This window comes from Lipotes vexillifer, unplaced genomic scaffold (assembly GCF_000442215.2).
Source record: "Lipotes vexillifer unplaced genomic scaffold, Lipotes_vexillifer_v1.1 scaffold263, whole genome shotgun sequence".
Classification (NCBI taxonomy): domain Eukaryota; kingdom Metazoa; phylum Chordata; class Mammalia; order Artiodactyla; family Lipotidae; genus Lipotes; species Lipotes vexillifer.
The window spans coordinates 2,898,967-2,921,891 of NW_006796752.1; the positions used below are offsets into that span (position 1 = coordinate 2,898,967).

The following is a 22,925-nucleotide window of genomic DNA, read 5'->3' on the forward strand; positions in this document are numbered from 1 at the left end:
AAAGAGTGTAGAGAAGTGAAAATTGAGTGAGCCTCAGGCACTATAACGCTTGGAGATCTTATAGAGGAAGAAGATTGGGCACAGGACAGAAGAAACAGCCAGCGAGGTAAGAGAAAAAAGCAGGAGACTGGTGTCATGGAAACCACGAGAGAGAAGTTTCTGGATGATGGAGGCTTGGTCCGTCAGTGCTTCTGAGATGTTTAATGAGTTGCTCACTTGGATTTGGCAACGCAGAGGTTATTAGTTTGGGCATTGGTATTATTATCCAGAGTACTAGAAGTAGGAGGTAGAAACAGATGGGAGTAATTGAATGGGAGTGGGGAAGTGAAGACAATGAGTGTGAATTAGAAACAAGTGCCCCTTGTTCAAGACACCTTATTTTCATCTCCCCCCAAACTAAATTTAATAGATGAAAAATTGTGTCTTTAATGTTTCATTCCTTGATTACTAGTATGTTTGAACATTTTTTCACATTTATTGGCCATTTGTGAATTTCTGTTCCTGTCCTTTGTGCTTCTTTTTATTTGTTTGTCTTTTCCTGATTGACCTTCTAATTGTCAAGAATTATCTAGATACTAAAAATATGTAGCCTGATACAGAGCTTACAGAATTTTCCCCCTTATGTGTGTTGCCATTCCTCACCCCCTGGGAATAAATGAGTTTATTACCTGTGCTCCATCAGGAAGGACATGGTTAATAATGGAAAAAGCATACTTACCATTTAACTCCTATGTATACTTTTTTCAGGTGTAGTAAAATACACATAATGTAAAATTTACCACTGTAACCATTTTTAAGTATACAGTTCAATGGTATTAAATACATTTATATCATTGTGCAGCCATCACCACGATCCGTCTCCAGAAATCTTTTCATCTTGTAAAACAGAAACTCTAAACTTCTCGTTTTCCCTTCTCTACCGCTGTTGGCAATCACCTTTCTGCTTTCTGTCTCTATTTTGACTAGTTTGAGTACCTCATATAAGTGGATTCAGGCAGCAGTTGTCTTTTTGTGACTGGCTTATTTTACTTAGCATAATGAACTGAAGGTTCATCCATGTTGTAGCATATGTCTCAATTTCCTTCCTTTTTAAAGGCTGGATAATATTCCAGTGTATGTATATATCACATTTTATTTTTTCATTCATCTGTTGATGAACAGTTGAGTTGCTTCCATCTTTTGGCTCTTGTGAATAATGCTCCTAGGAATGTGAGTGTCCAGATACGGTTTGAGTCCCTGCTTTCAGTTCTTTGGGGGTATTTCCACAGAAGTAGAATTGCTGGATCATACAGTAATTCTGTTTTTAACTTTTTGAGGAAGCGCCACACTGTTTTCCATAGTGGCTGCACCATTTTATATTCCCACCACCAATGCAGGAGGGTTCCAGTTTCTTCACGTCCTTGCTAACACTTTTCTGCTTTTTGTTTTGTTTTTCTAAAGTAGCCATGCTAATGGCTGTGAGGTGATATCTCATTGTGTTTTTGATTTGTACTTCCCTAATATTAGTGATGTTGAATATCTTTTCATGTGCTTATTGACCATTTGTATATCTTTGGAGAAATATCAATTCAAATCCTTTGCCCATTTAGTTCTTTGATCCATTTTGAGTTAATTTTTGTACCTGGCATTAGTTAAGGGTCCAAATTCATTTTTTTGCACATAGATATCCAGTTTTCCTAGCACTGTTTGTTGAAAAGACTGTTTTTTCCCCCATTAAGTGGTTTTGGCAGCCTTGCCAAAGATCATTTGAGCATATATGCAAGAGTTAATTTTTGGGCTATTTTATTCCATTGGTCTATATATGTGTTATGCCAGTACCACGCTGTTTTGATACTGTAGCTTCTAGTAAGCTTTGAAATCAGGAAGTGTGAGTCCTCCAGTTTTGTTCTTTTTCAAGATTGTTTTGGTTATTCAGGGTCCCTTGAGATTCCATATGAATTTTGGGATGGGTTTTTCTATTTCTGCAGAAAATGTCATTGAGATTTCAGTAGGTATTGCATTGACTTTGTAGATGGCTTCGGGTACTATTGAGTTTTTAACAGTATTAGGTCTTCCAGTCCATGAAAATGGGATGTGTTACCATTTATTTGTCTTCTTTAATTTCTTTCAGCAATATTTTGTAGTTTTCATTGTATATATCTTTTACCTTCTTGGTTAGTTCCTAAGTATTTTATTCTTTTTGATGCTATTATAAATGGAAATATTTTTGTAATTTCCTTTTCAGATTGTTCATTGTTTGTGTATAGAAATGTAATTGATTTTTATGTGATGACTTGATATCCTGCTACTTTGCTGAATTAATTTATTCTACCAGGTTTTTGGTGGAATCTTTAGGGTTTTCTACATATCTTACCATATTAAAATTCCTATATAGTCATTCAATGGATACACTGTAATTTGCTATGGACTATTTCCAGTTTTTTATTATGAAGTTTTTTATTATATTCTAAATGTATAGAAAGTAGAGGACTAATATTTAAGTTGTAGATCTGTTAAGTACAGCCCATGTATGATGTGTATCACCAGTCTTGAGAGTATTTCCTTAGGATAGATTCCAAGAAATACTTGATCCTCCTCTCTTCTCATTTGCTCATGCAGAATAGAATTCTTCATTGCCATCTCCTTAAATTGGCCCCCACCTCCTTGCTTTTAACTAAACCTGCCCCCCTTTCAGTCTATTTTCTACACTGCCACTGAATGGAGGGTGAGGGTCAGCATTGGTGCACTTTTCCCTCATAGAAAACAAGACTTATGAAGCGGATTGTTTCTGTACCATCTGTTCTGTGGGAGTTAGAAAAAAGTTTTTTGAAGGCTGGGGTGCACTTCATGGATGAATTGGAACTTATTTTGATTCTTGAAGGATGAATAGCATTTCATTAAGCAGAGAGAAGTTAGGGATGAAATGTGAACCCGTTGGAAGGTAATTAGGAGAAGTTCAAGCGTGTGAACTTTGATGACTGTAGGCAGCGAGAGGTAGAAGAACTAGTTCTCCTAACCAAGGATTGTTCATTCTGTTTATCTGAAGAGTGAACTTGGGGTAAGTGTGGGGAGAGACCTGTTATGTGGTGGTAATGAAGGCTGGCGGTGACCAGAATGCCAAGGGGCAGGAGCTTCAACTTTATTCATAATGTTTTTATTTACAGAGTTGTGGATATGTTGGTGATTGTTATTTATTTTGTTTTTTTAAACTAATTTAGTTTATTTGAGTGTATACTTATTCGTTGAGACATAATTCACATAAGAGAGAATTCACCATTTTAAAGTGTATAATTCAGTGTTTTTTTTAGTATATTCACAAAGTTGTACAACCATTACTACCATCTAGTTCCATAACATTTTCATGATTCCAGAAAGAAACCCCATACATATTTGCAGTCAGTCCCAGTTCCCTCCTCCCCTCATCCCCTGGCAGCCACTTTCTGTGTCTATGGATTTGCCTGTTTCTGGACATTTCATAGAAATATAATCATATAACATGTGGCCTTTTGTGTCTGGCTTCTTTCACTTAATTAGCATGATATATTCAAAGTTGATCGGTGTTGTAGCATGTGTTGGTACTTTATTCTTTTTAATTGCTTAATAATACGTTGTATGATTATATCACATTTTGTTTATCCAGTCATCCATTGACATTTGAATTGCTTCCATTTTTTTCACTATTGTGAATAATGTTGTTATGAACATTCACATACATACAAGTTTTTATGTGGACATATGTTTTTAGTTCTTTTGAATGTATACCTAGGTGTGGAATTGCTAGGTCACATAGTAATTCTGTGTTTAACTTTTTGAGGAACTGCCAAACTGTTTGCCACAGCAGTTGCACCATTTTACATTTCCACCAACAATGTATGAGGGCTCCCATTGTGTATTCTTTTTATATTTTTAAATTTATTTTACTTATATTTTTTTGGCTGCATTGGGTCTTCGTTGCTGAACGCAGGCTTTCTATAGTTGGGACGAGCCGGGGCTACTCTTCATTGTGGTACCTGGGCTTCTCATCGTGGTGGCTTCTCTTGTTGCGGAGCAAGGGCTCTAGGCCTACAGGCTCAGTAGTTGTGGCTCGCGGTCTCTAGAGCACAGGCTCAGTAGTTGTGGCGCACTGGCTTAGTTTCTCCGTGGCATGTGGGAGCTTCCCAGATGAGGGCTCAAACCCGTGTGCCCTGCATTGGCAGGCGGATTCTTAACCACTGCACCACCAGGGAAGCCCACCATTGTGTATTCTTTATACATTTTTTGACAGTCTATATTTAATAGCTGTGTGTGTATGTTTAAATTGCTTCATTGAGGTACAATTAGCATACCACAATCTGCACATATATAAAGTGTATAATTTGATAAGTTTTGACATATTTATGCATCTGTGAAAACATCACCACGATCAAGATAGTAAACATATGCATCATCCCTCCAATTTTTCTAATGCCCATTTGTGATCCTTCTCTCTCCCTTCCCCATCATTGCCCCATACCACAACAACCACTGATCAGGTTTCTGTCACTATAGTTTGCATTTTGTATAAATGTTACCATTGTAGTATATACTTTTTTCTTAAGCTGGCTTCTTTCACTCAGCATCATTTTGAAATTAATTTATGTTGCTGCATGTATTGGTTAATTATTTTTTAAGTTTATTTATTTATTTATTTATGGCTGCCTTGGGTCTTTGTTGCTACGCGCGGGCTTTCTCTAATTGCGTTGAGCGGTGGCTACTCTTTGCTGCGGTGCGTGGGTTTCTTAATGCGATGGCTTCTCTTGTTGTGGAGCACGGGCTTCAGGAGTTGTGGCACGTGGGCTCAGTAGTTGTGGCACACAGGCTTCAGGAGTTGTGGCTCGCAGGCTCTAGAGCGCAGGTTCAGTAGTTGTGGCTCACGGGCTTTGTTACTCTGTGGCATGTGGGATCTTCCCGCACCAGGGCTTGAACCCATCTCCCCTGCATTGGCAGGCAGATTCTTAGCCACTGTGCCACCAGGGAAGTCCCTGGTTAATTCTTTTTTATTGAAGAGTATGTTCTATTGTATGGATATATCACAATTTGTTTATCCATTTGCCTACTAATGGACATTTGGGTTGTTTTTAGTTTTTGACTATTACAAATAACATTGCTGTGAACATTTGTGTTTTTGTATGGACGTAGGCTTTTATTTCTCTTGGGTAATACCTAAGAGTGGAATGGCTGGGTCATATGGTAGGGAATTTTTAATTTTTTTTAAGAAACTCCCAAGCTGTTTTCCAAAGTGGTTGTACCATTTTGCATTCCCACCACCAATGCCTGAAAGTCCCAGTTGTTTCACATTCTCTGTAGTTGTGTCTTTTAAACATATAGAGAAGAAAACAGAAAGAGACATAAACCCTTTTGGCATTTTCCTCCCCCAAATAATGCATGTACATGGTTAGAAATTCAAACATTGTAGTCAGGAATAAAATGAAATCAAAACCACTACCCAGAGGCAACTGTTGTTAAATCATTTTTTATCCTTCCAGAAAAACCTACACAGGCATCTACCTGCATACTTTTGGGTTTCTCTGCTCTTTCCCCTAGTTTACACAGAAAGAATCAAAGTATACACACGATCTGCACCTTGGCTTTTTTTCACTTTACAGTTTATTTTAGAGGTATTTCCATATCAACACATTCTTTTTAATGGCTACATTGCAGAACATTTTTGCTATATGAAAACATGAATATGTTCCAGTGCAATTGATATAATAGGGAGCTATTTTGAGTATAACGTGAATTTCACATTCGCTCATGCGTGATTTCATCTGCAAGAAATGCTAGGTGAATGCAGAAAACTGCACCTGCTGAATTGAGCCATGGCAAAAACACACAAGCTACACGCAGGCACACACCTCAGACATCCTCCAGCAACCTCAGTTTGCTGTGTTATGAGCCACACCCATCCACATCTGGTGTTACACTTTTCTGTTGATTTCAGATTAGCCTCATTACCACTTCCAGGTAACTCAACAAGCTGTAACTTTTCAATGCCCACTTCCACAAGCAAACTTGAGGTCTTTTTCAAGGCAAACTGCCAAGTTTATTGTAGCACTTAGGTATTTCTTAACCATTTAATGTGTAGAACTTTGCTGCCATTTTTACAATATTAGATTCCTTTTTTATTTGATTCCTTTTTTTTTCTTAATGTCACTGATAAAATTTTTGAGTGTTGGGCCCAAACCCATTTTTCCTATAAGCCTTGTGGTTTTTGTTATGCAATTTTATACAGCGTGGTAATTTTTAGGAATGCATATGTCACATTACAGTGGAACTGATTTATTCCATAATATGAATGTACATAATTTCTTTTAAGTTTTGTTTTTAAAAATTATGAAATACATCATATGTATATTAAAGAGCACATATAATAAGGAGGTACCTTTTAAAGAATAATAATAAAGTAACAAATACCTACTTAGCTATCACCCAGCTTAAGAAATAGATCAGTCGGACTTCGCTGGTGGCACAGTGGTTAAGAATCCGCCTGCCGACGCAGGGGACATGGGTTCGAGCCCTGGTCCGGGAATATCCCACATGTTGCAGAGCAACTAAGCCTGTGAGTCACAATGAAGAGTAGACCCCGCTCTCCACAACTAGAGAAAGCCCATGCGCAGCAACGTAGACACAACACAGCCATAAATAAATAAATGAATTAATTAATTAATTTAAAAAAACATAGGAGATCACTAATACTTTTGAACCTCCTTGTGTTCCTCTCGCTGCATTTTATACCTTTTTTGAATATCTGAAATATTTGATTAAAAAACTAAATTTGAAAGTGTTAACAGTCCATGCCTCTGGTCTTCCAAATGTTGATTAGGAACTGGTCTTCCAGGTTGATTCCCCAGGTGACTGCCTTGCCCTTCTGCAAGTGTACACATAGCATGTACACGCATACTTGGGGAAGGATAATCTGTAAATAGATTTCTGTTTAAGGTTAATGTATAGGGGGTTTGTCATTGTTATTATTTATAATGCCTTTACTGAGTTCTAGTTCACATACCATAAAACTCACTCCTTTAAGCTCATGCAGCTCAATATCAAAAAAACAAACAACCCAATCCAAAAATGTACAGAAGACCTAAACAGACATTTCTCCAAAGAAGATATACAGATTGCCAACAAACACATGAAAGGATGCTCAACATCACTAATCATTAGAGAAATGCAAATCAAAACTACAATGAGGTATCACCTCACACCAGTCAGAATGGCCATCATCAAAAAATCTACAGACAACAAATGCTGGAGAGGGTGTGGAGAAAAGGGAACCCTCTTGCACTGTTGGTGGGAATGTAAGTTGATGCAGCCAATATGGAGAACAGTATGGAGCTTCCTCAAAAAACTAAAAATAGAACTACCATACGACCCAGCAATCCCACTACTGGGCATATACCCTGAGAAAACCATAATTCAAAAAGAGTCATGTACCACAATGTTCATTGCAGCTTTATTTACAATAGCCAGGACATGGAAGCCACCAAAGTGTCCATCAACAGATGAATGGTTAAAGAAGATGTGGCACATATATACAATGGAATATTACTCAGCCATAAAAAGAAACAAAATTGATTTATTTGTAGTGAGGTGCATGGAGCTAGAGTCTGTCATACAGAGTGAAGTAAGTCAGAAAGAGAAAAACAAATACTGTATGCTAACACATATATATATGGATTCTTAAAAAAAAAAAAAAGTTCTGCAGAACCTAGGGGCAGGACAGGAATAAAGACACAGATGTAGAGAACGGACTTGAGGACACGGGGAGGGGGAAGGGTAAGCTGGGACGAAGTGAGAGAGTGGCGTGGACATATATACACTACCAAATGTAAAATAGATAGCTAGTGGGAAGCAGTTGCATAGCACATGGAGGTCAGCTCAGTGCTCTGTGACCACCTAGAGGGGTGGGATAGGGAGGGTGGAAGGTAGATGCAAGAGGGAGGAGATACGGGGATATATGTATATGTAGAGCTGATTCACTTTGTTTTACAGAAGAAACTAACACACCATTGTAAAGCAATTATATTCCAATAAAGATGTTAAAAAATAAATAAATAGAGTAAACAATGTAAAAAAACAATTCACTCCTTTAAAGCGTAATACTTGGGGGGTTTTTTGGTTTGTTGTTTTTAGTATATTTACAAAGTTGTGCAACCATCACTGTCTAATTTCAGAAAAATTTCATCAATAGGTAGATTTTTGTAAATAGGTAGATTTTCTAGATTAGGCAGTGTTGCTAAAGAAAAACCGATTTTCTGAAAAATGTCTTATGTTTTAAGGTACTTGTTTTCTTTCTAGAATCTCAGCTCTTGATAGAAAGGCATGAGACTTATCCCCATAGGATTGACTGCCAGTTTGAAAGCTCCAGTGAAAAAATCCCTATTTAGTGAAGTGTGCAAAATTTGGCTTAATTTATATGTTCTCAGTGACTGTGGCCAAGAGTTTGACACAATCTTGATCTGGTCCAGTTCCTTTCTTTCCTTTTCAGCCCTTATTTGTAGACAAGTCTTTTTTTTTTTTTTTTCCTCTTTTTGCTTCTCTTGGAAAGAAAACTTTTATGGCTTCACAACTGAAACAACAAGATTGTCATATGAGTCAGAATTATCACTTTAGATAATTCCAGTGATTTTTGTCTGAAAGTGGCTCTAAGGAAGTTACTGGAATGTTATATGGCCTACCTTCTGTCAACTTAAGAAGAATTTACCGTAAATATATCAAAACCTGTAAACTTCCCGGATAGCTCAGTCTGTCTACAAAGAGTATGTTTAAGAGGTCGGGTAAAGGAAGGGTAAACCTACCTAAAGCCAGCTCTCCAGTTGTTGCACTAATGGATAGAAGCAGGGCGTTCATAATTTAGAATAGCTGTTTGATCCTAAACTCTTTTTCTTGTTACTTTGTAAGACTGGAGACAGAATACTGTCCTGAATGGATCCTGGGACAGACCTTATATAGCAACTTTTGTAGTCTTAAGCAGTTTTATTTATAATAGGAAAGTAGGTGTTTTTGACCTGGAAATATATAATACTTAAATAATGAAACAATTTTTTTGAGCTCAGCTGTCTAACTGTCCCATTTTGCTCACCTCTTTACATGTCACACTGGGGACGGCCACATCAACCGAGTGGATCATATCAGTTTGATGCAAATGACCAACGTCTATCAGCTTCCCACCATTCTGGTCCAGTGTAAAATTGTGGCTATTTTTATTTAAAAGACCTATTTTTTCCCATACCAGGTGAGTTGAAGAAACAGTGATTGTGTTGGCTGACACAGGGCTCAAACCTGTGTCCCCTGCATTGGCAGGCGGATTCTTAGCCACTGTGCCGCCAGGGAAGTCCCAGCATACAGTATTTGTTTTTCTCTTTCTGACTTACTTCACTCTGTATGACAGACCCTAGCTCCATGCACCTCACTACAAATAACTCAACTTCGTTTCTTTTTATGGCTGAGTAATATTCCATTGTATATATGTGCCACATCTTCTTTATCCATTCATCTGTCGATGGACACTTCGGTTGCTTCCATGTCCTGGCTATTGTAAATAGTGCTGCAGTGAACATTGTACATGTCTCTTTTTGAATTATGGTTTTCTCAGGGTATATACCCAGTAGTGGGATTGCTGGGTCATATGGTAGTTCTATTTTTAGTTTTTTGAGGAAGCTCCATACTGTTCTCCATAATGGCTGTATCAACTTACATTCCCACCAACAGTGCAAGAGGGTTCTCTTTTCTCCACACCCTCTCTAGCATTTATTGTTTGTAAATTTTTTGATGATGGCCATTTTCTGACCAGTGAGAGGTGATACCTCATTGTAGTTTCGATATGCATTTCTCTAATGATTAGTGACATTGAGCATCTTTTCATGTGTTTGTTGGCAATCTGTGTATCTTCTTTGGAGAAATGTCTGTTTAGGTCTTCTGCCCATTTTTGGATTGGGTTGTTTGTTTTTCTGGTATTGAGCTGCATGAGCTGCTTGTAAATTTTGGAGATTAATCCTTTGTCAGTTGCTTAGTTGGCAAATATTATCTCCCATTCTCAGGGTTGTCTTTTCGTCTTGTTTATGGTTTCCTTTGCTGTGCAAAAGCTTTTAAGTTTCATTAGGTCTCATGTGTTTGTTTTTATTTCCATTTCTCTAGGAGGTGCGTCAAAAAGGGTGTTCCTGTGATTTATGTCATAGAGTGTTCTGCCTATGTTTTCCTCTAAGAGTTTTATAGTGTCTGGCCTTACACTTATAGTGTCTGGTGTTTAATCCATTTTGAGTTTATTTTTGTGTATGGTGTTAAGGAATGTTCTAATTTCATTCTTTTACATGTAGCTGTCCAGTTTTCCCAGCACCACTTATTGAAGAGACTGTCTTTTCTCCATTGTATATTCTTGCCTCCTTTATTAAAGATAAGGTGACCATATGTGGGTGGGTTTATCTTTGGGCTTTCCATCCTGTTCCACTGATCTATATTTCTGTTTTTGTGCCAGTACCATACTGTCTTGATTACTGTAGGTGTGTAGTATAGTCTGAAGTCCGAGAGCCTGATTCCTCCAGCTCCGTTTTTCTTTCTCAAGGTTGTTTTGGCTCTTTGGGGTCTTTTGTGTTTCCATACAAGCTGTGCAATTTTTTGTTCTAGTTCTGTGAAAAATGCCATTGGTAGTTTGTTACCTTGAATTTGTAGATTGCTTTGGGTAGTAGAGTCATTTTCACATTGTTGATTTTTTTCAATCCAAGAAGATAGTATCTCTCTCCATCAGTTTGTATCATCTTTAATTTTTTTCATCAGTGTCCTGTAGTTTTCCACATACAGGTCTTTTGTCTCCTAAGGTAGGTTTATTCCTAGATGTTTTATTCTTTTTGCTGCAGTGGTAAATGGGAGTGTTTCCTTAATTTCTCTTTCATATTTGTCATCATTGGTGTATAGGAATGCAAGAAATTTCTGTGCATTAATTTTGTATCCTGCTACTCTACCAAATTCATTGATTAGCTCTAGCAGTTTTCTGGTAGCATCTTTAGGATTCTCTATGTATAGTATCATACCATCTGCAAACAGTGACTGTTTTACTTCTTTTCCTGTTTGGATTATTCTTATTTCTTTTTCTTCTCTGATTGCTGTGGCTAAAACTTCCAAAACTATGTTGAATAATAGCAGTGAGAGTGGGCAACCTTGTCTTGTTCCTGATCTTAGAAGAAATGGTTTCATGTTTTCACCATTGAGAATGATGTTAGCTGTGGGTTTGTCATATATGGCCTTTATTATGTTGAGGTAGGTTCCCTCTATGCCTACTTTCTGTAGAGATTTTATCATAAATGGGTATTGAATTTTGTCAAAAGCTTTTTCTGCATCTATTGAGATTATCATATGGTTTTTCTCCTTCAATTTGTTAATATGGTGTATCACATTGATTGATTTGCATATATTGAAGAATCTTGCATTCCTGGGATAAATCCCACTTCATCATGGTGTATGATCCTTTTAATGTGCTGTTGGATTCTGTTTGCTAGTATTTTGTTGAGGATTTTTATATCTTTATTCATCAGAGCTATTGGCTTGTAGTTTTTTTGTGACATCTTTGTCTGGTTTTGGTATCAGGATGATGGTGGCCTCGTAGAATGAGTTTGGGAGTATTCCTTCCTCTGCTGTATTTTGGAAGAGTTTGAGAAGGATAGCGTTAGCTCTTCTCTGAATGTTTGATAGAGTTCACCTGTGAAGCCATCTGGTCCTGGGCTTTTGTTTTTTGGAAGATTTTAAATCTCAGTTTCAATTTCAGTGCTTGTGATTGGTCTGTTTATATTTTCTATTTTTTCTGGTTCAGTCTCGGAAGGTTGTGCTTTTCTAAGAATTTGTCCATTTCTTCCAGGTTGTCCATTTTATTGGCATAGAGTTGCTTGTAGTAATCTCTCATGATCCTTTGTATTTCTGCAGTGTCAGTTTACTTCTTTTTCATTTTTAATTCTGTTGATAAACGTCTTCTCCCTTTTTTTCTTGATGAGTCTGGCTAATGGTTTATCAATTTTGTTTATCTTCTCAAAGAACCAGCTTTTAGTTTTATTGATCTTTGCTATTGTTTCTTTCATTTCTTTTTCATTTATTTCTGATCTATCTTTATGATTTCTTTCCTTCTGCTAACTTTGGGGTTTTTTTGTTCTTTCTCTGATTGCTTTAGGCGTAAGTTTAGGTTGTTTGAGATGTTTCTTGTTTCTTGAGGTAGGATTGTATTGCTATAAAATTCCCTCTTAGAACTGCTTTTGCCGCATCCCATAGGTTTTGGGTCATTGTGTTTTCATTGTCATTTGTTTCTAGGTGTTTTTTGATTTCCTCTTTGATTTCTTCAGTGATCTCTTAGTTATTTAGTAGCGTATTATTTAGCCTCCATGTGTTTGTATTTTTTACAGATTTTTTTCCTGTAATTGATATCTAGTCTCACAGTGTTTTGGTCGGAAAAGATACTTGATATGATTTCAGTTTTCTTAAATTTACCAAGCCTTGATTTGTGACCCAAGATATGGTCTGTCCTGGAAAATGTTCCATGAGCAATTGAGAAGAAAGTGTGTTCTGTTGTTTTTGGATGGAATGTCCTATAAATATCAGTTAAGTCCATCTTGTTTAATGTATCATTTAAAGCTTGTGTTTCCTTATTTATATTCATTTTGGATGATCTGTCCTTTGGTGAAAGTGGGGTGTTAAAGTCCCCTACTATTATTGTGTTACTGTTGATTTCCCCTTTTATGGCTGTTAGCATTTGCCTTATGTATTGAGGTGCTATGTTGGGTGCCTAAATATTTACAATTGTTTTATCTTCTTCGTGGATTGATCACTTGATCATTACGTAGTGTCCTTCTTTGTCTCTTATAATAGTCTTTATTTTAAAGTCTATTTTGTCTGATATGAGAATTGCTACTCCAGCTTTCTTTTGATTTCTATTTGCATGGAATATCTTTTTCCATCCCCTCACTTTCAATCTGTGTGTGTCCCTAGCTAGGTTTGAAGTGGGTCTCTTGTAGACAGCATGTGTATGGGTCTTGTTTTTGTATCTATTCAGCCAGTCTACGTCTTTTGGTTGGAGCATTTAATCTGTTTACATTTAAGGAAATTATTGATGTGTGTGTTCCTATTACCGTTTTCTAATTGTTTTTTGGTTTGTTTTTGTAGGTCTTTTCCTTCTCATGTGTTTCCTACCTAGAGAAGTTCCTTTAGCATTTGCTGCTAAGCTGGTTTGGTGGTGCTGAATTCTCTTAACTTTTACTTATCTGTAAAGGTTTTAATTTCTTCATCAGATCTGAGTGAGATCCTTCCTGGGTAGAGTAATCTTGGTTGTAGGTTTTTCCCATTCAGCACTTTAAATATGTCCTGCCACTCCTTTCTGGCTTGCAGAGTTTTTGCTGAAAAATCAGCTGTGAACCTTATAGATATTCCCTTACGTGTTATTTGTTGCTTTTCCTTTGCTGCTTTTAATATTTTTTCTTTGTATTTAATTTTTGATAGCTTGATTAATATGTGTCTCGGTGTGTTTCTCTTTGAGTTTATCCTGTATGGTACTCTCTGTGTTTTCTGGTTTTGACTGACTATTTCCTTTCCCATGTTAGTGAGGTTTTCAACTGTAATCTCTTCAAATATTTTCTCAGACCCCTTCTTTTTCTCTTCTTCTGGGACCCCTATAATTCGAATGTTGTTGCATTTAATGTTGTCACAGAGTCTCTGAGACTGTCCTCAATCCTTTTGATTTGTTTTTCTTTATTCTGCTCCCTGGCAGTTATTTCCACCATTTTATCTTCCAGCTCACTTATCTGTTTTTCTGCCCCAGCTATTCTGTTATTCTTTCTAGAGTATTTTTAATTTCGGTAATTGTGTTGTTCATCACTGTTTGCTCTTTAGTTCTTCTAGATCCTTGTTAAATGTTTCTTGTATTTTCTCTGTTCTGTTTCCGTGATTTTGGATCATCTTTACTATCATTACTTTGAATTCTTTTTCAGATAGGTTGCCTATTTCGTCTTCATTTATTTGGTCTTGTAGGTTTTTATCTTCTTCGTCTGTAATGTATTTTTTTGTTGTTTCATGTTTTTTTTTTTTGTTTTTTTGATGGGTGGTGCTGTATTCCTGTCTTACTGGTCGTTTGGCCTGAGTTGTCCAGCACTGGAGTTTGCAGGCAGTTGGATAGAGCTGGGTCTTGGTGCTGAGGTGAGGACCTCTGGGAGGGCTCACTCCGATTGATATTCCCTGGGGTCTGAGGTTCTCTGTTAGTCCAGCAGTTTGGACTCAGAACTCTCACCACAGGAGCTAGGGCCTGACCTCCAGACTGGGAACCAAGATCCCACAAGCTTCGTGGCATGGTTAAAAAAAAAAAAAAGGGAAGAGACAGAGAAGAGGAGCAGTACAGTATCAAAGAATAAAAAACAAAATAAAATTAGAAAGATAAAAAATGTATTAGTAGAGGGCTTCCCTGGTGGCACAGTGGTTGAGAGTCCGCCTGTCGATGCAGGGGACACGGGTTCATGCCCCGGTCCGGGAGGATCCCACATGCCGCAGAGCGGCTAGGCCCGTGAGCCATGGCCGCTGAGCCTGTGCATCCGGAGCCTGTGCTCCGCAATGGGAGAGGCCACAACAGTGAGAGGCCCGCGTACTGCAAAAAAAAAAAAAAAAAAAAAGTATTAGTAGAAATAAAACTATAAGTGAGACAACTGCAACAAGGTAAAAGAAAACCACAGCAGAAAAAAGAAAAGAAAAGTGGGGGAACAAGCCAAAAGGAGGGATCACTAACAAAATATAAAGAATAAAATAAAATTAGAAAAATAAAAGATTTATTAGGAAAAATAAAAATATAAAAGAATCAAGAACAATGAATCAGCAAAGTAAAGCAGAAGCCCAATCTAAAAGAGGAAAATCCTCTGCCCTCCCAGTGCTTCCCCAATTTCCCCCTTCTGGCATGGGATCCCTTCCCCTCCCCTAACCTCCCCTCTGGGGAGCCAGTCCCCTCCTGCCTCCACTTCTCCTCCCCCTTCACTCCCCCCATGCCGCATGTCTTACCCGGTTGCTGGGGGTTCCTCCTGTCCCCTTCGGTGTCTGTGGTCCCCCACTGGTGCCTGGTAGTGCCCTAGTAGTGAGGAGACGGGCATTCTGCGTCCTCCTAGTACGCCATCTTGACTCCACCTCTCCTGATCTCTTTTTTAAAATTTATTTTATTGAAGTTTAGTTGATTTGCAAGTTGTGTTAATTTCTGCTGTACAGCAAAGTGATTCAGTTATACGTATGTATACATTCTTCTTTTTCATATTCTTTTCCGTTATGGTTTATCACAGGATATTGAATATAGTTTGCTGTGCTGTACAGTAGGACCTTGTTGTTTATCCAGACAGAAGTTTTAAATTTCTCACTATTCTGAGTTAACATGATGAAATCTCGTGCCATCCCAGTTCTGTCCCACCTGGGATGTGAATCATCCCTTTGTCCTGTGTATTCTGCCCATTAGTCACTTAGTAGCCATCTTGATATCACATCAACTGTTGAGGTATCAGTGCTCGTGTTCAAGTCATCCTTATTTTACTTAATAATGGCACCACAGTGAAAGAGTGGTTATGCTGGCAATTCAGATATGCCAAAGAGAAGCTGTAAAGTGCTTCCTTTAGGTGAAAAGGTGAAAGTTAATAAGGAAAGAAAAAAGTTGCATGCTGAGGTTGCTAAGATTTGCCTTAGAAACAAATCTTCCATCCATGAAATTGTCAAGAAGGAAAAACAAATTCGTGCTAGTTTTTTTTTTCACACCTCATACTGCGAAATTTATGGCTACAGTGTGTGAAGAGTACCTAGTTAAGATGGAAAAGGCATTAAATTTGTGGTGAAAGAGATGAACAGAAGACAGGGTTCATTACTGTTCTTTGTTTCAGGCATCCACTGGGGTCTTGGAATGTATCCCCCACAGATAAGGGGGGGACTATGGTAGACTCGGTTTTGTGTATAAGACCTGGCTTAGAATAACTAGGATGGAGTTTTTTTTTTTTCTTTTTTAACATCTTTATTGGAGTATAATTGCTTTACAGTGGTGTGTTAGTTTCTGCTTCATAACAAAGTGAATCAGCTATACATATATCCCCATATCTCTTCCCTCTTGCGTCTCCCTCCCTCCCACCCCTCTAGGCGGTCACAAAGCACCGAGTTGATCTCCCTGTACTATGCGGCTGCTTCCCACTAGCTATCTGTTTTACATTTGGTAGTGTATATATGTCCATGCCACTCTCTCACTTCGTCCCAGCTTACCCTTCCCCCTCCCCGTGTCCTCAAGTCCATTCTCTACATCTGTGTCTTTATTCCTGCCTGCCCCTAGGTTCTTCAGAACCACTTTTTTTTTTTAGATTCCTTATATATGTGTTAGCACACGGTATTTGTTTTTCTCTTTCTGACTTACTTCACTCTGTATGACAGACTCTAGGTCCATCCACCTCACTACAAATAACTCAGTTTCATTTAGGATGGAGTTTTTGTTGCTACCAACTTAAATGAAAATCAGAACAAAATCTTCTCTTCCTTTTAGATTTCCCTTTATCTGAGTCTTTCCTATAAATAGGCTACTTCAGATTGCTTGTATTATGAAAAATAAGCATAATTTTGGGAAGAAGATTTTCAGTTATCAGTATCAGTGGGAAATGACAGCTCTATGAGTAATCTTCAAATAGAGGAAAAAATTTAAATTGACGCTGAAATATGTATTTTGATTTTTTTGAAAGGACTTCTTCATGCCTAATGATTTTTGTCAGTATAATATTAAAATGGTTATTCTTTCTCAGCATGCACATTGGACAGTCTTTGAGAAGCCTGGATGGTGTTGGAGTAAAAGCTGCTGCTATTTTTAGTTTGCAAGGTAAGGTATAATTCATGAAATGGATCGTATGTATTTGGATTACTGAAAGTCAGTTGCATTTATATATTTCTAAAGGTCCAGTGTTAGACCTATGCAGTTCAAATCACCTTGCTTCTGGAGCTCCCCAATGCTTTATTTATTGCTGGTAATAAAACCTTCTAGTCACGATGCACAGTTCTTTTAATACCCTGCTGGACTGGATTTGTATCTGCTTATATTCGCAAATGAAAACTGGTCTCTCGTTTTCCTCTTAGGATGCCTTTTGACCACATCTCCATAGGTTTAGATATATTGTTTCCTTTTTGCTGATTTTTTTTTTCTTTTTTTTTTGCTGTACGCGGGCCTCTCACTGTTGTGGCCTCTCCCGTTGCGGAGCACAGGCTCCGGACGCGCAGGATCAGCGGCCATGGCTCACGGGCCCAGCCGCTCTGCGGCATGTGGGGTCTTCCTGGACCGGGGCACAAACCCGTGTCCCCTGTATAGGCAGGTGGACTCTCAACCACTGCGCCACCAGGGAAGCCCTGCTGATAATTTTTAAATAGTCTTATTGAAATTTCCTTCTTTCATATCATAGTGAGTTTTTGTTAATAGTTTCATATTTAATTTTATCAAAATCAGAGAATATAGCTGTAACGTTTCCTAATTTTTCAGTAATTGAGACTTTCTTCATATAACTTATATAATTTAATTTAATGAATTTTTCTAGCTATTTAAAATATTTTTTGTTGGGTTCAGAGTTATTAAATCTGGCTTATAAATTGTATTATCTATATCATCTGTATTTTTATCTGTTGTCTTCTTGATCTTTTAAATTTCTGAGAGACATATGTTCAAATTCTTCCCTTATGGTTTTCTTAAATTCTTGTATTTTTGGTTTGTTTTGTGTTTTGTATGTCTTGACATGATGCTGTTTGATTTATAGTTTATGACATATCTTTATGATTGTGTCTTTTAATAGTAACAATCTTTTTTGTATTAAATGGTTTTTGCCTTAAGTTATTCTCTCTGCCAGTAACCTTGCCATATGTGCTTTTTGTTTGCATGTGTCTGTGTGTAATTTCTTTGCATATCCCTTTATTTTAAACAATTAGCTATAATACCTTTGAAGGTATAGCAATATCAACAAATAGATTTGTAAGTATTATAGAAAGAATGATGAAAGCTAGTAGTTTGTTCCCTGTGGGTATTTATATTTTGGCATGTATTTTAGTTATCCCTTCACTTATTTATTCAGCAAATAATTTATTGAGACCTTCCAGGAACTTTGGAGAGGGAATATGGGGAGAGCTGTGTTTGGTAGTATGATCAGGGAAGGCCTTCTCTGATAAGGCAGGCATTTGAGCTAGCATCTGGTAAAGCTAACCTGGGGGAAGAGCATTCCAGGCAGAAGGAACCATAAGTCCAAAAACCCTAGGGAATGATTGAGGTGTTTTTGAGGAATAGAATGAAAACCAAGGCTTACTTGGTGGTGCAGTAGTTCAGAATCTGCCTGCCAACGCAGGGGACATGGGTTCGAGCCCTGGTCTGGGAAGATCCCGTATGCTGCAGAGCATCGAAGTGCGTGCGCCATAGTTACTGAGCCTGCGCTCTAGAGCCCACGAGCCACAACTGCTGAGCCCACTTGCCACAGCTACTGAAGCCATCATGCCTAGAGCCCATGCTCCTCAACAAGAGAAGCCACTGTAACAAGAAGCCTGCGCACCGCAACGAAGAGTAGGCCCCGCTCACAGCAGCTAGAGAAAGCCCACACACGGCAACAAAGACCCAATGCAGCCAAAAATAAATAAATGAAATAAATAAATTTAAAAAAGAACAAGAATAAAAAACATTTTTTAAAAAAGAAAGAAAATCAGTGTGTCTGGATCTTAATGATTAAGGATGGAGAAGCAGGCAGGGCCCAATTCATGTAACATTTTGTAGGTCATGTTAGGGAGTATGATTTTATTCTAAGAGTTATGGGAAGCCACTGGAAGATCTCAAGCAGGAGAGGGCATGTTCAGATATGTTTGTATAGTCCTTTTCTGAGCTGAGCTATAGTTTACATACAGTGAAATACACAGATTTTAAGTGTACAGTTGGAATGAGTTTTTAACGATTGCATGTACCCGTGTAACCCACACCTTTATTAAGATAAAAAATATTTCGGTGCTTCCCTGGTGGTTCAGTGGTTAAGAATCCACCTGCCAATGCAGGGGACATGGGTTCGGGCCCTGGCCCAGGAAGATCCCACATGCCGTGGAGCAACTAAGCCCCTGTGCCACAACTACTGAGCCTGAGCTCTAGAGCCCGCAAGCCACAACTGCTGAGCCTGCGTGCCACAACTACTGAAGCCTGCACGCCTAGAGCCCGTGCTCTGCAACAAGAGAAGCCACGACAATGAGAAGCCCGCACACTGCAACAAAGAGGAGCACCTGCTCACCGCAACTAGAGAAAGCCCGCGCACAGGAACGAAGACCCAACACAGCCAAAAAAATAATATTCATTGGGCCCCGGTGCAGACATGGCCAAGTCCGAGAACCACACCACGCACAGCCAGTCCCGAAAATGGCACAGAAATGGCATCAAGAAACCCCAGTCACAATGATATGAATCTCTTAAGGGGGTGGACCCCAAGTTCCTGAGAAATATGTGTTTTGCCAAGAAGCACAAGAAGGGCCTAAAGAAGATGCAGGCCAACAACACCAAGGCCATGAGTGCACATGCTGAGGCTATCAAGGCCCTCGTAAAGCCCAAGGAGGTCAAGCCCAAGATCCCAAAGGGCAGCAGCCACAACCTCAGTCAGCTTGCCTACGTCGCTCACCCCGAGTTTGGGAAACAGGCTTGTGCCCATATCGCTAAAGGTCTAAAGTTTTAAGGCTCTGCTGGCCAAAGGCCAAGGCCGCAGCTGCAGGTATAGCTGCAGCTCCAACTGTAGTCCAGCTCAGGCTTCCAAAGCTGCCTAGGCCCACACAAAGGCTCCAGAGTAGAGGCCTTTATCTACCAATGTGAGGACAAAAGAACTGGTGTGACCCCTGGGCTGCTGTCTGCATGGGACTGGTGTCCTCCTGTGCTATTTGTACAAATAAATAGGGGGAAAAAAAGATATAAAATATTTCTGTCACCCCAGAAAGAGTCATTATTCCTCTTCTCAGTCCGTCTCCACTACCAAGCACCTCAACTACTATTCTGTTTTCTTTCACCATAGATTAATTTGTGTGTTCTTGAACTTCATGTAAATAGGATTATTCAGTATGTGCTCCTATTATGTGTCTGGCTTCTTTTACTTACCATAATGAAAATTTATTCCTGTTGTTGGTTGGATCGGGAGTTCATTGGTTATACTACAATTTGTTTACCCATTCTCCTGTTTTGTTTTTTGTAGACATTTTTGAAATGTCTGTCTGGCTAATAGAGGAGAATGGATTCTCTCATTCACATGTTTAATAAAGGAGCACTAGTTGTCTTATTTACAGAGGGGAAAATATTTTGTTTGAAATGAAAATTACAGAAAGGACAGGGCTAAAGAATTATAAAATCATTATTAATATGTTAGGAGCATCTGTCTGTATGGAAGCAGATGGAAAATGATTGTACTGCTGCTCTGCATCCCCCTTCTTAAATCAGATAGGAAAAGTCATCTGAGTGAAAGCACGAAATACAGTGGTTCTGATGAGATTCAAATGCCATGAGGATCACAGAATTTTATATTGAGAAGGTACCTCACTTAGTAAACTTTCCAGGAACCTTATTTATCAGATTTTATTCCTTTACCAAAGAGTTGGCATATCTTGTATGATGTGGTGTTTACAAGACAGGGTTCCAGGACTAGATTCTAGAGATTCTAGGTCTTCTCTAACATGAGAACTAAGACCTTTTACTAATAATTTCTAGTGACTGTATATTATATAATTTTTGGTTTAAATTGTACAATTTTCCTTTAAAAATTATTTTTCTTTTCAAAGTATAGAGCATTAAAAATTTTGTTTTGTTTTTGGTATTTAACCTTTTTCAAAAACTTAGACTTGTTTATGTTATTTGAATGGGTGTGATACAGGGTGGTTTTGCTTTCTTACATTGTATTACAATACATGGGGGGAGGGGAATGTGTATTTTTAAAGTTTAAATTGCCAGTGTTTACTTTTTATAAAGAAGCTATTTCAATGAGAGAAAAATTTTAAATTAGAGGAATCAGCATTACATACATTTCTGTATTTGGATTTGGTCCCATGGTATGGAGAAAATCCTTTCTCACAAATTATGAACAGTAACTGATTTTCTTTTTTAACAGTTTACCACATCAGTATTCTTTTCAATTTCATTTGATTCAAACCTTTAAGAGGATTAGTAGGACATTTTGTTTCAAAGTTGAACCTGACAATATCTAACAACTGTTCGTATTTCCTTTTCATAAATCTCAAAGACAGACAAGAAGAATCCAAAATGTACTATTACATGGATCATTTGTTACACATTCCACATACTTACTTATTACATCATGGTGAGAGCATGCCTTGGCAGATGTGCCTAGCCTTAGGTAGCATATACTTGAATGTGGCATGTATGTCCTTTAGTATTGTTCTTAGTAGAACAGAAGCAGACCTCAATTACTAAAAATGCTCAGTACAGACCTAAATCTTCCTCAACATGTTTATCGGGGGGAGCTCAAACCTATGCCCAAAGATGACAGGAAAGGCTTTATTACAGGGGCTGCATGAAAATGTGAATTACCTTGGCAGCATAAGTTAATTCATTGGTGGTTTCTTCCTTACCCACCCCACCCCCTTGCACCTCCAAAATCTTCTCTTTTTTCCCTTCTATTCTCTCAATGTTAGAGCAAAAGTCAAAAGAGAATTTTGCTTTATCCCTTAAGTGAGGGTAAAACAAAATACTGTTTTCTTCAAGAATCTCCAACGTTTTGGGGGAGGAGCCACCATTACTCCTGAGAGTACTTGGGGAGAGGGGGGTGTGAGAGGAGAATATGGAGATTATGAAGTCTGCTGAATGGATGAGTGAAGGTGATGCTGGACTCACTCATTTTTACAGATAATCCAGTAAGACTCTTGGTAAACTGTAGAAGACAGGTGGTCACTGAGGAAATGGTATGGTGCAAAACAGATTGGAGATCTGCTATGATGTATCTACTTCTGATACCAGGTTTATCTTTTTTTTTTTCTTTCTTTTTTTTTCATAATACACAATGTATTTATTTATTTATTTATTTATGGCTGTGTTGGGTCTTCATTTCTGTGCATGGGCTTTCTCTAGTTGTGGCAAGTGGGGGTCACTCTTCATCGCGGTGCGCAGGCCTCTCACTATCGCGGCCTCTGTTGTTGCGGAGCACAGGCTCCAGACGCGCAGGCTCAGTAATTGTGGCTCACGGGCCCAGTTGCTCCATGGCATGTGGGATCTTCCCAGACCAGGGCTCGAACCTGTGTCGTCTGCATTGGCAGGCAGATTCTCAACCACTGCGCCACCAGGGAAGCCCCAGGTTTATCTTGATAGTAGGAGGTTTTGTTGTTGTTCTTTTTCTCTCTGCATTAAGGAAAAAGGAGTGAGGTTTATTGATTTTTAAGCAAGTATTATTTATGTAACTGCCCAAGATTTTTTCAGGTTATCTATAACTAGTTGCCGACCAAATGGAGAAGGCTAAAAGAACAGTACCCTACTCTCACTTTTTATAAGCTTTAAAAACAGAAAATAATAGTTGGATTCAGGACTTCTCCAAAAATACTCATTTATATTCTAAATTAGAGCAGGTAGGTAATGATAGTGAACAAACATTAAATGGCTTGATTTAGGATGTTTATAAATGCTGGGGGGGCAGGTAGGACATTTTAAAGCTTAGGGTTATTATACAAAATAACAATTATAGGAAAAATGTTCTAGATCCAGGATTTACATACATATCATTACATAATGAGTCTCTCCCAGCTGAATCAAGTGAGTCTACCTCAGAGACTGGTGAAAGAACTGGACTAAGAGCTGAGAGGCTTTTAAATTGTTATTTCTGTTTTAACTTTGAGTGAATAAAAAAATTATTATTTTTGAGTTATATTTTATTTTCATTAATTTTATTCTGAAACTGTTTATTATCTCAATAAATACATTT

General features: G+C 38.2%; 1 protein-coding gene and 1 pseudogene across 1 annotated transcript in view; both read left to right on the plus strand.

The window, feature by feature from the left end:
* YEATS2 (YEATS domain containing 2) overlaps nt 1-22,925 on the plus strand; it is a 109,928-nt gene that overhangs the window by 2,592 nt on the left and 84,411 nt on the right. The gene's annotated exons all lie outside the window — the stretch shown is intronic.
* LOC103079997 (60S ribosomal protein L29 pseudogene) lies at nt 19,338-19,803 on the plus strand (annotated as a pseudogene).